This window comes from Engraulis encrasicolus, chromosome 2, assembly GCF_034702125.1.
Source record: "Engraulis encrasicolus isolate BLACKSEA-1 chromosome 2, IST_EnEncr_1.0, whole genome shotgun sequence".
In the NCBI taxonomy this organism is placed as follows: domain Eukaryota; kingdom Metazoa; phylum Chordata; class Actinopteri; order Clupeiformes; family Engraulidae; genus Engraulis; species Engraulis encrasicolus.
The window spans coordinates 42154862-42170062 of NC_085858.1; the positions used below are offsets into that span (position 1 = coordinate 42154862).

The following is a 15201-nucleotide window of genomic DNA, read 5'->3' on the forward strand; positions in this document are numbered from 1 at the left end:
TCTCCAACCGGATCCTCCGGGTTTTTTATCATCTCTACTATTAGACGGCAGGGTTGGTTTATGATGTCTGTGAGCACCCCCTTNTGTGTTATTTACAAGACAGCGTCATTAGAAACATTTCAGTCTGTGTATCGACAACATCGTCCTGACGGCTTCTATGGCCTGTATAGCTTTTGTTTTTTAACAGCGATTCAATGAACGCCACCTTCAAGGGCTGCATGTAGTGTCGCCTGCACTTATGGAACTGCACTTATGTTGAATGCAGGTGACTTACAGGGAGACAAGGATATTCATCAGTAACAATAAACCCTTTATTCATCTCTGGAGCAGGGTACAAAGCCATCTCAGTATCCTTCCTCCAGTTGCCACCTTTGCCGTCAGAAATAACAGCATAGTCTACTCCTCAGTACAGAATGTTTTCATGGTTTGAGATGTTCTTCAATGAGGCTGAGGCTTGAGGCTTGAGGCTGCAGGAAGCAAGCGGAGGAGGGATATTGGTGTGTACCCTTAGTCTTCACCGTTTGGTGTTTAGTCTGGGCTAGGTGGGATATCAATATGTACCCTTTGTCTCCACTGTTTTAGGTTTAGTCTGGTCTAGGAGGGATATATGGTATGTTCCCCTAGGTCTTCACTGTTTTATGCATGTTTTGGGTTAATGGTTGTGGCTAGAGATGCACAGGATTCAAGATCCGGTTCCGGATCCGGCAGGATAATAGGGTTTTTCACAGGATCCGGATCCGGTTCCAGGATCCAGGATCCGGTAGCCGAGGCTTTTCAGTCAAAATAGTTTGAGCCAACGTGATAAAAAAGGGCCCACATGTGTGAGTAGGCTATGTGTTTCAACCCTTTCGTAGGATCCGGTATCCGGTTCCGGATCCGGCAGGATCTTAAGCAGTGGATCCGGTATCCGGCAGGATCCTAAAAATCAGGATCCGGTGCATCTCTAGTTGTGGCAGTGGGTGTGTTCTTATGGTGCAGTGGTGTTTATTTTAGGTTAATGGTAGTGGCAGTGGGTGTCTTCTTATGATACATCTTCCCTGCTTGATGTCTAGTCAGGGTTAGTGGCAGTGTTGTCTTCTGTCCAGGGGAGGGCGATTTGCGCTAGGTATGGCTGCAGCCTTAGGGCCCCCACAGGGTAGATATGGCTGCAGCCTAGGGCCCCCACAGGCTAGATATGGCTGCAGCCTACACTGTAAAAAATAATCCGTTGATTTTACGGTGAAAATCTGGCAGCTGAGTTGCCATTTTTCCACCGTAAATTTTGCGGTGAAAATTTGGCAGCTGAGTTGCCAGAATTTCTCCGTAAATTTTACGGCAAAGGGACGTTCATTATTTTAACGGTGAAAATCTGGCAGCTGACTTGCCAGAATTTCTCCGTAAATTTTACGGTGAAAGGAAGTCCGTTATTTTAACGGTGAAAATCTGGCAGCTGAGTTGCCAGAATTTCTCCGTAAATTTTACGGTGAAAGGAAGTCCGTTATTTTAACGGTGAAAATCTGGCAGCTGAGTTGCCAGAATTTCTCCGTAAATTTTACGGTGAAAGGAAGTCCGTTATTTTAACGGTGAAAATCTGGCAGCTGAGTTGCCAGAATTTCTCCGTAAATTTTACGGTGAAAGGAAGCCCGTTATTTTAACGGTGAAAATCTGGCAGCTGAGTTGCCAGAATTTCTCCGTAAATTTTACGGTGAAAGGAAGCCCTTTATTTTAACGGTGAAAATCTGGCAGCTGAGTTGCCAGAATTTCTCCGTAAATTTTACGGTGAAAGGAAGCCCGTTATTTTAACGGTGAAAATCTGGCAGCTGAGTTGCCAGAATTTCTCCGTAAATTTTACGGTGAAAGGAAGCCCGTTATTTTAACGGTGAAAATCTGCCAGCTGAGTTACCAGATTTTTTCTGTATATTTAACGCTGAAAAGCTAGTACCCAAGCTTTTTTACTTTTAAAATACAGTACAAATATACCACTTGGCTACAGAAGTTGACCATAATAAATACAGTGAAAGAACCTTATTTTAACTGTGAAAAATTGGCAACTGAGTTGCCAGAGTTTAGAATTTTGATGTCACTGTTAGGCTTTGTTTCAAACACATTTAACACATTTTTTTTAACATTCAACTTAAAAATAACCCCAATAAATATTTAAATCTTCACAAAAACAAATAACTAAATCTCAATAAACCACACAAATAGCGTTTCCCATATAATTGTTTATTCCTGTAGTTCTAGTTAACAACTCTGTGCTCCCATCAGTTAACATGTTGGTTGTTGCCTGATGTTCGTTAACCATTTTGGAGTATTTTGTACAAAATGTTCTTGTTCTCGTTAAATAATATGATTGAAATTACTTAACACATGGAACATCGGGCAAAAATCCAAAGATTTCAACAGGCCTTCTGAAAAGAAAATTCCCTTAAGTCCGCAAGCCATCAAAAGGGGTCAAAAGTGGTGCCTTTCTTTGGCATGCAAAATCAAAAAGGGGGCTGTACTGGTCATCAATAATCCAACCTGCCTTGAAGTATAGGTATACGAAGAAGGAATGCTGCCTCAACCTCTGCTGGTTCCACAGCGTGAATCAGGAGCATCAGTGCAAGCACAGAGCTGTGAGAAAGAGGACAACATTAAGCCATTATATCAAATGAGTACCAATAGAAAAAAAAATGTTACACGAAATTGCCACCACTTCAGCCGGTGCATAGTCTATCAGTTGAAAAACACTGCTGTGGTGGAACCTGAAGATGAGAACTACAGTACACTGCTCAAAACAAATTAAGTTAACATGAATACACCACAACATACACTAGACTATAGGCAAACAGTTTTGACACACCTCATTCAATGCATTCCCATTATTTACATTGCCATACACAGTTCATTGTACATTTTTGTGGAAGGAATCAAACTGTGCATGAACACTTACAGAATTATGTGTTTAACAAGAATGTTAATTCTAGAAGTTGTGCAACAGGGATGTTCGCTATTTATCCACCTGACATCAACATGGCACAACTGATGGCCCCAAACATTTAGTGTACTTTCAAGTAACAAAAATATCTCGTCAGTCAAGTTGATCTTAATTGAACACAAAAACCATCCAATAACTCGCTAATTACCATGCTATGCTAATTAGAATTATAAACGTTTAAACCTTTTGCATTTACAAATGCAAGCAAGACTTTCTTGATCTGATAAATGATAGGTCACTTGGTCTTATATGGCTGGTTATTTAGGTGCTATAAAAACAGTGGTATAAAAAGTAAAAGTGGAAGTGAAAAAAGCTGCCACAGATTCCCTCCAACACAGGTGACATATCCAAGTAACTGGCTTTAGACGAAGTGACTCCATATCTAGTGAGTTATTAAGTTATTGAATGACTTTTTAATGCCTTGAGAGACTGGATGTTTTTACTTGGAAATATAAAAAAAAGCTTGTGGGGCTGTCAGTTGTGCTGCGTTGACATCCGCTGGATAAACTGCTAGAATTTATATTTTTTTGTCAAGCACATCATTCTATTTTTGCTTGTGTACACTTTTGATGGCCACCGAAAATCTACAATGTACTGTAAATAGCCATGAAAATGCAGAGAACTTTGAGTGAGAAGTTTTGGCCTATACTTCAATTCCCAGTCAAATCATACCTGTGTAATTAGCCTGTCAAGCTATAAAACAACTCTGACTGTAAGTACAGTAAGCAACAAGTAGAAATGACAGTTAATAACTAAAACATGCTCTAAAATTGTGTTATTCTGAATCATAAGAAATGTGCAAATTCTGCGCAATTCCGCGTTCATAACCACATTCCGTTTTAATGTCTACATTCCGTGATTCCATCCGTGTTTTCAGTATCGTGGAAATCATAGGGCCCTACTGCTTCCTGACTGGGCAGGCTGATTTCACAGAATCATGATGGACTTTTTTCCATACATTGTTTCAGTGTCAGTGTTCAGTGTATGCATGTGTGTGTGTGTGTGCCTCCTATACCTGCTGTACACTGCTCTTCTGCAGCATCTTGATCATCTCAAACTGCGCTGAGCTCCTGTACTTCTGTAACTGCTCCATCATGCCTCGTCGCCTGCGCCCAGGTCGTAAAGTTCATTGTCGAGGATGAAGGCTGTGGCCACGCATAGCCTTACAAACACACAGATAGAAAAGGTGGTCACACACACAAATATGATAACCCTCACACACATGCTGGCACTCATGTACACACAGTTGTTCAGCGGCAGGGAAAGAAACAGGTGAAGGTGGCCACACACAAATGGCGTCAATTTCACACACACATTGTTTGAACAGTGTAATATTAACCAGCACACTTACACAAAGCTACCCTGTCTCACCTTGGGAAGGAACTGATGGGTCAGCTGACAAGCCTGCCGGGGTGAGTTGGACGTTGTGGCTCGGCCTGATACGAAAGGGAATAGGCAAGTTAACACATTGAGGTTACAGTTTGCCTGTGGTGCATTATGGTGAGAGTGCTCCCAACAACAAAGTGACAAAAGGTAACAAAGGGTTGTATAGATTCAGATTCTTTTTTCTTACCCCATTAACATAAAACAGGTCATTGTGCACACCCATACCATTAAGATCACGCCCTTGTAATGATAGATCAGTGGTTTGAGAACTATTTGTGGAACAGACAACCCCACAAACCAACCAACAAGAGGAGAGACAAAGATTCCTTGTAGTAATAGATCGATCAAATGAGAGTGAACACAAACTGCAAAGAACGTTTATATAATACCTTTGATAGCAGCTTCTTATCTTGAGTCTTCCGTTGACCATCGCTGGCAGAGGGTACTCAATCCCACTTAGTGGTCGTAACCTGTGTTGGCCTAACCTTTGGTAGTCCACACATGAACATGTACAGGTTAACATCACAAAGACTAGACTGAAATTACAATAATACTGACAATGCTCATACCATGCATTTTAGTTGAAACCATTCATTCACAATATTCTGCTCATATGCTAGCCAACTCTGGATTCATCTAGCAACCTCTAGTTGACTTGCATTGTCTTAATGGAATTAAAAAAATGAATGCCTTACCAACATGGTGGGCCTGGAGGCCTGCTTGGCGCTCTTATCCTGTTACAACAAGGTAGGATATTGGTGAGACATGAGGTCTTATACAGAGACAAACAGGAGGAGGATGGAGGCAAAAAGCAATAGGTAAACAGGCATTTTGATACAATTGACAAAATAGTGATTCCTCAAAAATCTTGCCTAATCTGTGAAAAAGCTGAAGTAATGTTGAAGTCAAAACTTGCACATCAAAAGATAAGGAATAGGTAAGCACATATTTTTCACGCTCACCATTATCTTCAGCAAGATTCACCACATCAAACTAATCATTGTTGATTTTTGTACCAGAATGATCACACAGTTTCTGTCCCACCAGAAGGTGATTAGAATATTACAATACAATCAGAATAATAACCAGTGAACATTTGACTATCAACACAATTCATACCTTGATTTAGGAAAACCTGCAGCGTGGGATCAGTGATTTAGCCTAATGTATTTTGCCCCTTCACCAACACCCTAACAGCAAAAATAAGAGTGAGACGGAACAAGAAATTATAACATTGCAGGCAGTCACTGGAAAACAGCACACCATGTATTTGGTCCTACTAAATATTTTTGGCCCATTTGTGTATGATAGCAAACAATAAAAACCCAAGGCTTGAATCCAGGTTGAAAGCTTTTCTTAACTCCTATTGTTGGTAGATATTGATGTTATAGCCAACCACACACTATAATGGGTCAAAGTGGTTGGTACGTTGATCTGTTCAACCAACCAAACTGAAATTTCACCAGCATTTGGCCAGTTATCTGGTGTTAATTTAGAGCCCTGTTTGTAAGACTGCAAAATGTGCACAAAATACAGGCTACATGATACCGATATTATGCATAGATAAGACATAAATTGTGTGTGTTGGTGAGGACCACTAAAGGACATTGTGCTGGTTCGGATCTGATGGGATGTTGTGTTGTATGGGGGGCGTGTTAGAACACCATGAAGCAATTGTCTCCTTTTAGTTTCTTTATTAAACTTCACACTTCAGTTAGGCCTACATGTGCAAGAGCTTCAGTTGTGTGCAAATATACACTGACTGAAATAATAACTCTTCTAAGCATTACTACTTAGCACTGCTTCGAATATTTAAACATACCTGAATTAGCATAATTTGCAGTTTTCCTATACAATAAACCTACAATGCTAATTTCCCGCTTAGCATGCTAATCGCGATTAGCACGCTAATCGCGATTAGCGTGCTAATCTAACAATAGTTGCACATCAACACCACAACATACCAACTCTGAAAACGATCTACTAACTAACTATCTTGACACTTAACAACACTTACTTGTATTGGTTGAAATGCATGCACACAACTCCTCACATAAACCTACAATGCTAATTTCCCGCTTAGCATGCTAATCGCGATTAGAAACCTAATTTAACAATAGTTGCACATCAACTCTACAACATACAAACTCTGAAAATGATCTACTAACTAACTATCTTGACACTTAACAAAACTTACTTGTATTGGTTGAAATGCATGCACACAACTCCTCACATGTTATTATCTTGAGGCTGTGATTCAGACAACCTGAAGTAGCTATTAGTAATTTAACTGTAGCAGCAGAGCTGATCATGTGCTCTGTGCTCCATCTAAAACTGAACTAAACTGCACGTGAAGGAGGCGGAGCTAGGCATCAATGCCAGTATTTCTTACTGTGTGCAACACACTGAACTTAAATATATTTTTCCTTTAGGCTACTTTTTCGAGATATTCTAAACAATTGAAATTAATAGCCATAGTATGGCTAATTTAAACACAGATAAGTAAAATAGGAATGTGTCACACAAAGTACACTGCAGTAGGCCTAGCTACTGCTGGAGCTTACCAAAGGGCTAAATGACTTGAGAATTCAGCTACATAGCATTGTTAATGATCAATAGCAAATTTCACACATTTAATAAAGATTTCTTTAGAAGTTAAATCTAGGGTTTTTTATCATCATATTCCACACAACATATTTACAAAACTATTAAAACAACAGTTTGCTGTCATAACTTACCATTTGTTGCACTCCAAGGTGTTAACAATCGAATTGTAGGCAGAGCACAGTCATGCTCTTTGTCCATGCTTACAACAGGCAAAGAACGTTATGGACATTCTTTGCAACAGGTCCGTTAACAGGAAGCGCCGGAAATGGTTAGAAAATGTCTTCTCACTGCAGACATGTCCACATATTTTATTCCTTCCAATTTTCTAATCCCAACATTCTAATCCCAGTTTCAGTGACATACATTTGCTTGAAGCAGACATTTTACTCACAACTTTCCTGTCCTATATGCTAAATTGTATTTTTTTCATCAGTGATTCAAATTTGTTACAGCAACTTAGGCCAGCCTAGGCCTACTTCCAGCTTGGAAAGCCTACATCAGGGAGGAAAGATTAAAGGGTTCAAACATCACTGGACTTGCATCACAATGTAATTCCCAGTCAATAATTTCTGTGAAACCAGTCTTTTGTGCTTTAAAAGAACTGATTGTGAGTCTAACTGGCAGCAAGTGGAAATAATAATATAGGCCTATGTTAATAACAGTGTCAACTATCAGTGAAAAAATACGGGACACTTAATTGTTGTGGGGGTCTGGGTGCCCTTCCCCATAGCATTTCAACATACTGTATATGGTATGATGGAAGAAAACTGTAATTTATACAGTTTTCCATTGAAATCTATGCCTACATTTTTTGCTATTGACCTTTTAAAGGGTGAATTTATTATGGAAGAAAACTAACCTAATAAACTAGCCCCACCCGCCACCGGCATTTTCAATTTACAGTTTTGGACTGTTACAGTTTCTGTCTTCCACTGTGAAATCTACGGATATACGCTATAAACTATAGGTTATGTCTTATGGCTTTTTGAATGATACATTTTGTATACGACCCAGTGTGGTTTATTCTTTTACAGTGTTCTACCGTGTCAAAAACTGTGTTCAACCTTTCTTCGATTTACTGTTTGAACTGTTGCAGTTTCACAGTTTTCCACTGAAAACTAGGCTTACGGATATTTTTTTGCTATTGACTTTTTAAAGGGTAAATTTTGAATTTAGAATGGAAGAAAACTGTTATCTATACTGTTAATGGTGATATATTCTTTTACAATGTTCTCCCGTTTCAAAAACTGTAAAACCATTTTTTAATTTAAAGGTTTGGACTGTTGTAGTTTCACAGTTTTCCACTGTGAAATCTACGGATAGAAGCTGTAAACTAAAGTTTATAGGTCTTGTGACTTTTTGAAGGATAAATGTTGTATTTATTATGGAAGGTGTGGTATATTCTTTTACAGTGTTCTACCGTTTCAAAAACTGTTTTCTACCTTTTTTCGATTTACAGGTTTAGACTGTTGCATTTTTTTGCGGAAAAAATCTGTAATTTATACAGTCCAGTGTGGTATATTCATTTACAGTGTTCTACCGTTTCAAGAACTGTTTTCTACCTTTTTTTGATTTACAGGTTTAGACTGTTGCATTTTTTTTACAGAAAAAAATCTGTAATTTATACATTTCAGTGTGGTATATTCGTTTACAGTGTTCTACCGTTTCAAAAACTGTTTTCTACCTTTTTTCGATTTACAGGTTTAGACTGTTGCATTTTTTTACAGAAAAAATCTGTAATTTATACAGTTCAGTTTGGTATATTCGTTTGCAGTGTTCTACCGTTTCAAGAACTGTTTTCTACCTTTTTTCGATTTACAGGTTTAGACTGTTGCATTTTTTTTACGGAAAAAATCTGTAATTTATACATTTCAGTGTGGTATATTCGTTTACAGTGTTCTACCGTTTCAAAAACTGTTTTCTACCTTTTTTTCGATTTACAAGTTTAGACTGTTGCATTTTCACAGTTTTCCACCGTGAAATCTACGGATATAAGCTATAAACTGTCTTGTGACTTTTCGAAGGATAAATGTTGTACTTTTTACGGAAAAAATCTGTAATTTATACAGTTCAGTGTGGTATATTCGTTTACAGTGTTCTACCGTTTCAAAAACTGTTTTCTACCTTTTTTTGATTTACGGTTGTAGACTGTTGCATTTTCACAGTTTTCCACCGTGAAATCTACGGATATTTTTTACAGTGTAGGGCCCTCACAGGCTAGATATGGCTGTAGCCTAGATTCCCTCACAGGGTAGATATGGCTGCAGCCTAGGGCCCCCACAGGCTAGATATGGCTGCAGCCTAGGGCCCTCACAGGCTAAATATGGCTGTAGCCTAGGTTCCCTCACAGGCTATGGCTGCAGTGTAGGGCCCCCACAGGCTAGATATGGCTGCAGCCTAGGGCCCCCACAGGCTAGATATGGCTGCAGCGTAGGGCCCCCACAGGCTAGATATGGCTGCAGCCTACCCCCCCCCCCCAAAACGCTAGATATGGCTGCAGCCTAGGGCCCCCACCACAGGCTAGATATGGCTGCAGCCTAGGACCCCCACTGGCTAGATATGGCTGCAGCCTAGGACCCCCACAGGCTAGATATGGCTGCAGCCTAGGGCCCCCACCACAGGCTAGATATGGCTGCAGCCTAGGACCCCCACAGGCTAGATATGGCTGCAGCCTAGGGTCCCCCCCCCCACACACACACACACAGGCTAGATATGGCTGCAGCCTAGGGCCCCCACAGGCTAGATATAGCTGTATCCTAGTGCCCCCACAGGCTAGATATAGCTGTATCCTAGGTCCCCCACAAGCATGCCAGAGGCGCAATATTGAAAAATTCATCTGCGGTAGACATGTTATGCATACCGGTATGTGTCGCCAACTCCACTAATGTTGGATGCAAACGCCAAATTCAGGCGACTTAACAAGGACACAAGGATCAGAAAAATAGGGGGAAAATATTGCAACCGGAGTGCCACAGTTTCCTCCTCTTTATTTTTTGAGGAAGACAAGGATATTTGTCAGTAAAAATAAATCTTTTATTTATCTGTCTGTGTGTGTGTGTGTGTGTGTGTGTGTGTGTGTGTGTGTGTGTGTGTGTGTGTGTGTGTGTGTGTGTGTGTGTGTGTGGCATCAAGAAAAGATATGTTATTAAATGGTAGTGCATTCCACGTGTTGGTGCAGCGACTTTGCACGTTAACACAACGTCCACAACGTCTCAGAAAAGCAGTCTTGTCACCTGACAACGTTCACACGAGGCTTATAGTTTTCCCACAGCCATGGTGAATTTCTGTAGCTTAACACAGAAATGCTCGGCTGTGCCCTGACCAAATAAAAACCTTCCCTAACCATAACCTGTCAGTAAAGCAATGTCTCTGCTGTTTCACTTTTGCCAACATTACATTAGGCCTACATTACATTTGGCAGACACTTTTTAACCAAAGCGACTTACAATCGAGAACATAATCATAGCCAACATCACTAGCAGATACCAGGTGCACAGGAAATATACAGAACAAGTGCAGATTAAGTGTTTTTTTTGCCATTTTAAAAAGTAAAGTAGAGTAGTACTACACACACCATGTCAAAGAGTCTGGCCTGGCACTAGGGCAGCTCAAGCATTTGTGTGGTAGGCTACAGTAGATAGGCCTAGGCAAGGCAAGACAAGTCAGTTTTACTTGTATAGTGCATTTCATGCATAAATGCAATTCAATGTGCTGTACAGTAAAGTAAGAGAAAAATGATGTAAAATAAAATAACTTGAAATAAAAATGATAGCATAAGGCATGATAGGTGAAAATGAAATAAAAAGTAAAGATAAAAACAAGAAATAAGGAAACAAAATGCATAAAACACGAAAGAGGTACTTCTTGAAGACTGAAAGAGATGTGCTTTAGACTTGCTGCCACTGGAGACCGATCCACGACTGCAGAACAACGATGGAGAACAGTCTTGCCTGGGAGTGCTTAGAGCCAGCAGGTGGCAGAGCCAGACGGCTTGTGCTGGAGGAGTCAACAGCAGCGAAACAAGCAAGGAATATGGCGAAATTGTACCCAAACCAAAACCACCTCCTAACACTAACACAGGGCATTGTAGAGCATGGGTTAACATACAAAGTCGTCATGCACAGATACGACAGACAGTTCTACTCTTATTGTGTGAGTGTTATTTAATGGTAAACACCATTAGAGAGTTGTGAGTTGAGGTAGACAAGAGAAACATGACCAGAAAGGAGTGTTGACAGATACACATGATCCGGTGCTGTGATGTAGAAGTAAGAGAAAAGAGACGTATTGCACGGTAATCAAGGTAGAAAAAAAATATTCTGTTAAGGTGCTTGAAGACAATGGGTTAAATTACCATAAAACAGGCAGTGTACAGAGTATGATAGGGTTAATATTCCTCCCCAAGTTACATTCTACTTGTACAAGTAAAGTGTATTGGACAATCCACCCACACACACACACCTCTCTCTCTCTCCCTCTCTCTCTCCTACACACTCACACAGTCACATACACACTTCCTGTCTCTCTCTTGCGCGCACACACACACACACACACACACACACACACACACACACACACACACACACACACACACACACACACACACACACACACACACACACACACACACTTTATCCCCGTCCCGAGCAGCAGTGCTTGGGTGTGTTGGTTGCTGGGGTCACGCAACATCAGTGGAGATGTTGAGTGTGTCTCCCCAATTGAATAGCCGCTGTGCTAGGGTGTGTTGGTTGCAGCAGCGGCAACAGTAATGAGTGAAGGGTCTCGAATGTGCGAGGCAGTTGAAGGGAAAGGCTTGCTTGAGGAGCTGTTGGAGGAGGTTGGTGGACTTTAGGGAGAAGGTGAAAAAGTGGATCGCACTCGGGTTCTTCTTTTCTTCTTTTTTATTTTTTATTTACATAGCAGCAGAAGTGTAGACACACGTTTCTGCTGTTGCCTTCGTCAGTGTCTTTGTCAGGACTTTAGGGAGAAGGAATTTCAGCTGCAGCGTCATTAGCCAGTAACCACCAATCAACAACGTTTCGCTCCTTTAATTCTGGAACGTCTCCTGGTGGCGGAGCAGTGACAGGGACGTCTCCCTGTCACCCCATGCAGCTGATGGGTGTTGGTCCCTGCGGCTGCTGTCTGGCAGTTAGGTGTTCTTCCCCTAGCTTCTGTCCTTCCTCCGCAGCCAGAGCCAAAAGCTCCCTTTCTCCGCCTCCTCTGCCTGTTCCTTTTGTTGCCTTCTTAAGAATCCCACCGGTGACTCCCACGTCCTTTATGAGGCGTATGGTCGACATCCCCATGAAGCCTCGGCATCCGACCTCCACTGGGTAGATGGTAGTCTTCCAGCCCACCTCCAGGCACTCAGCTGCCAGCTCAGAGTACCTGGCCTTTTTTCGCTCGAAGGCAGCGTCGATCCCTTCCTCCATTTACACGGTGAGCTCAATTAGCGCCGCCACTCTTGCCTTTGCGTACCACGCCACTATGTGCGGCCGGAGAGATGTGGTGGTAATCCCTGTGGGAAACAGAAGCTTCCTGTCCAAGTCAACCTTCATGCTCCACTCCTGGTTGGGAGTGAAGGGCCTTGCTGTTTTTTTGCCTGATGCTTCTGATCCCTCCTTCCGAGTCAAAGATGGTGGGGTCATCTGTCGGCAATAGTGTCTGCACTTCCCCAGCACTTCAGCTGCTTTCTCAAGACCTGGTCGTGGCGCCATCTATAGCTGCCTTGTGGTAGCAGAATTTTGCAGCCTGACAAGATATGCTGGAGGCTTATATTGGGAGCATTGCAGAATGTGCAACATTCCTCATTTCCAAACCACTGGTGGAGCTTCCGAGGACAGGGAAGAGTGTCATAGGTTGAGTGTATAAGGAAGCTGAGTCTTGCCTGTAGGATCTTTTCCTCAAGTCTGAACAACTGATGTTCCTGTTTGAGATTCCCTCCCAGGTTCTCCAGCTTCCCTGCCGTCCCTGAGACACAGCCTTGATCTTGTAGCGGTCTTTCTCCATCCTCGTCACCTCCGCCACCACCATCCCCTTCCTTTCCTTGCAGTGGGCCTTCCACCAGAATTGTGGTGTATCTCCCCATCCTAGGCCCTCTTCCTACCTGCACTCTGCCCATGATTTCCTTTTGCTGCAGCCGGCTTACAGCTTGGTCGACCTCGGTCTGGGCGATCCACTTGCGGCCAGTCAGGACCCTGGCGTTAGCTTTCCTGACTGACTCATCTGTGGACTCCCGAAGCTCAAGGACCAACCTGGCCTTCTCTATCATGTAGCCCAGCTATAGTGACTTCAGTGGTAGTTGCAGCATGTTTCTTCCGAAGAGGCTTAGGCAACGTGGCTACCCCAACTATTTTCAGATGAATGAGTTGGCTTTCCCATCCATCTTGGTCATGGTTGATGAGGGGATCTCGCTCATTTTCAGGTGCCACATTACCCTCTGGTAGAGTGTAAACTGGTAGCACCAAACCTTATACTTCCCAGGGAGATGGCTTTGGTCGATCCTTGCCAGGCCGTCACATAGCTGTTTCATGACGGTTTTCCCCATCTACTTATCAGATAGCTCTGCAGTGTACTGCCTCCCCAGGCTTCTGATGAGTTGCTCGGCAAGTAGTGGTATCTTCTCCCCTCCGACAAGAAAGGTGGTGCAGTCGTTCCGAACTCCTTTCCTAAGTGACAGGCTGCGAGACTTGGAGGGCTGGATCTTCATTCGGGCCTATGACACCAGCTTATCTATCCTCCTCAGCAGTCTTTCTGTACATGCTGCTGTCTGAAAGAGGGAGGTGACATCGTCCATGTAGCTCCTTAGTCGGGGAAGCCTCTGACCATTTGGCAGTTTGATCCCTTCAACCATTTGTCTTGCACCAATGAGAATGATCTCAAATGCTGCTACAAATAGTATGGGAGAAATTGCACATCCCATTGCGATTCCGACTTCAAGCCGTTGCCACCTAGTAGTGAAGTCTTGTATGGAGAAGCACATCTGCAGGTTGTTGAAATACTCTGCTACCAGGGACTTGACACTGGTGGGTATGTGAAAGAAGTCCATGGCGTAGTTGATCCGTTAGCAAGGTCAAGCCAGATGACGTGCAGGTCAGTCTTCTCCCTCTTTGCCTTCTGAATCTGGTCCCAGATCATTGTGGAATGCTCTAATATACTACTAATACTACTATACTACTAATAATATAATATATTATAATATAATATAATATAATGTGGACTGTGTGTTTCCCCATATGTCATGGACTGTATGTTCCCCATACTCTGTCTGTGTCTGTATGTGTGTGGATGTGCGTTTGTATCGGTGTGTGAATGTTGTTTCCCACTCCCTCGTGTGTCTTCTAGAATTCTGTCAGTGTGCCAGTCAGTTTTGGGATGGGTTTTAATTGGGGGGAGGTGTCAGGGCGGGAATAATTAAGTGATTAGACTTAATCGATCAGGGTTCTAAGACGTTTAGTAGCTATCAATCAGAGCTGAGAAGATTTTAATAAAAGGCGAAAGTGTAGTGGGGAGTTTAGTTAGAAGTTCTTAGATTAGTTATTTAATATTTTTTGGGGGGATACCCCCTTTTGCCCGCATGTTAGACTTGTGAGAGGGCAATACAGCTCCAGGCCATACAATTAGAAAAAGCTCATTTATTTCCATAATTCCATCAATAATGATAAGCTTTTTATGGATTATAGATTAATTTCCCACATTTTGAACTATTCCAATATCCCATGTGTTTATTCTTACATATATTGTATATATACATTTATACATATATATCCAGATCAGCACAACCATGAATTGAAGTGAAATCATAATTTTCTTCAAAAGAAATAAAAAATAAAAGGTTCAGGTTACGTCAAATCAGAGGAAATTTGGTACTTTCTAAATGACATGTCAATGTTCAATACTTGGTTAAGAATCTCTTTGACTGGAAATAAATCAACTTGATATCCTAATTTTTTGGCCTGGAGCTGTAAAAGAAGATAAATTGTATCTACTGCCTCCGCGGTCCTTTGAAGTGGCTACAGCTCGATGTAATATAATATGTAAATATACTAATAATGATGAAGGTATAAGGGGTGTAAAAGAATGATGAGAGATGCTGTGGCCTTAAGGGTTAATATTACTGTAAACTGGACCCTACCACAGTAAAAACCAGCAGGCAGAGAAAGCAAATACAGCACATTAAATGCAGAATAAATCAAATACAGATATAGTTTCAAAACTGGTTATATTTATTTGAATACTTAATTAATTCCATG

General features: G+C 41.7%; 1 long non-coding RNA gene across 1 annotated transcript; it reads right to left on the minus strand.

The window, feature by feature from the left end:
• Positions 1-2217: 2217 nt before the first annotated feature.
• LOC134462683 (uncharacterized) lies at positions 2218-5099 on the minus strand. The gene is made up of 5 exons (XR_010037560.1): positions 5041-5099; positions 4735-4830; positions 4331-4395; positions 3975-4121; positions 2218-2595 (listed from the first exon to the last, which is right to left on the minus strand). It is a non-coding gene; the product is annotated as an uncharacterized LOC134462683 (long non-coding RNA).
• Between the last annotated feature and the right edge of the window lie 10102 nt (positions 5100-15201).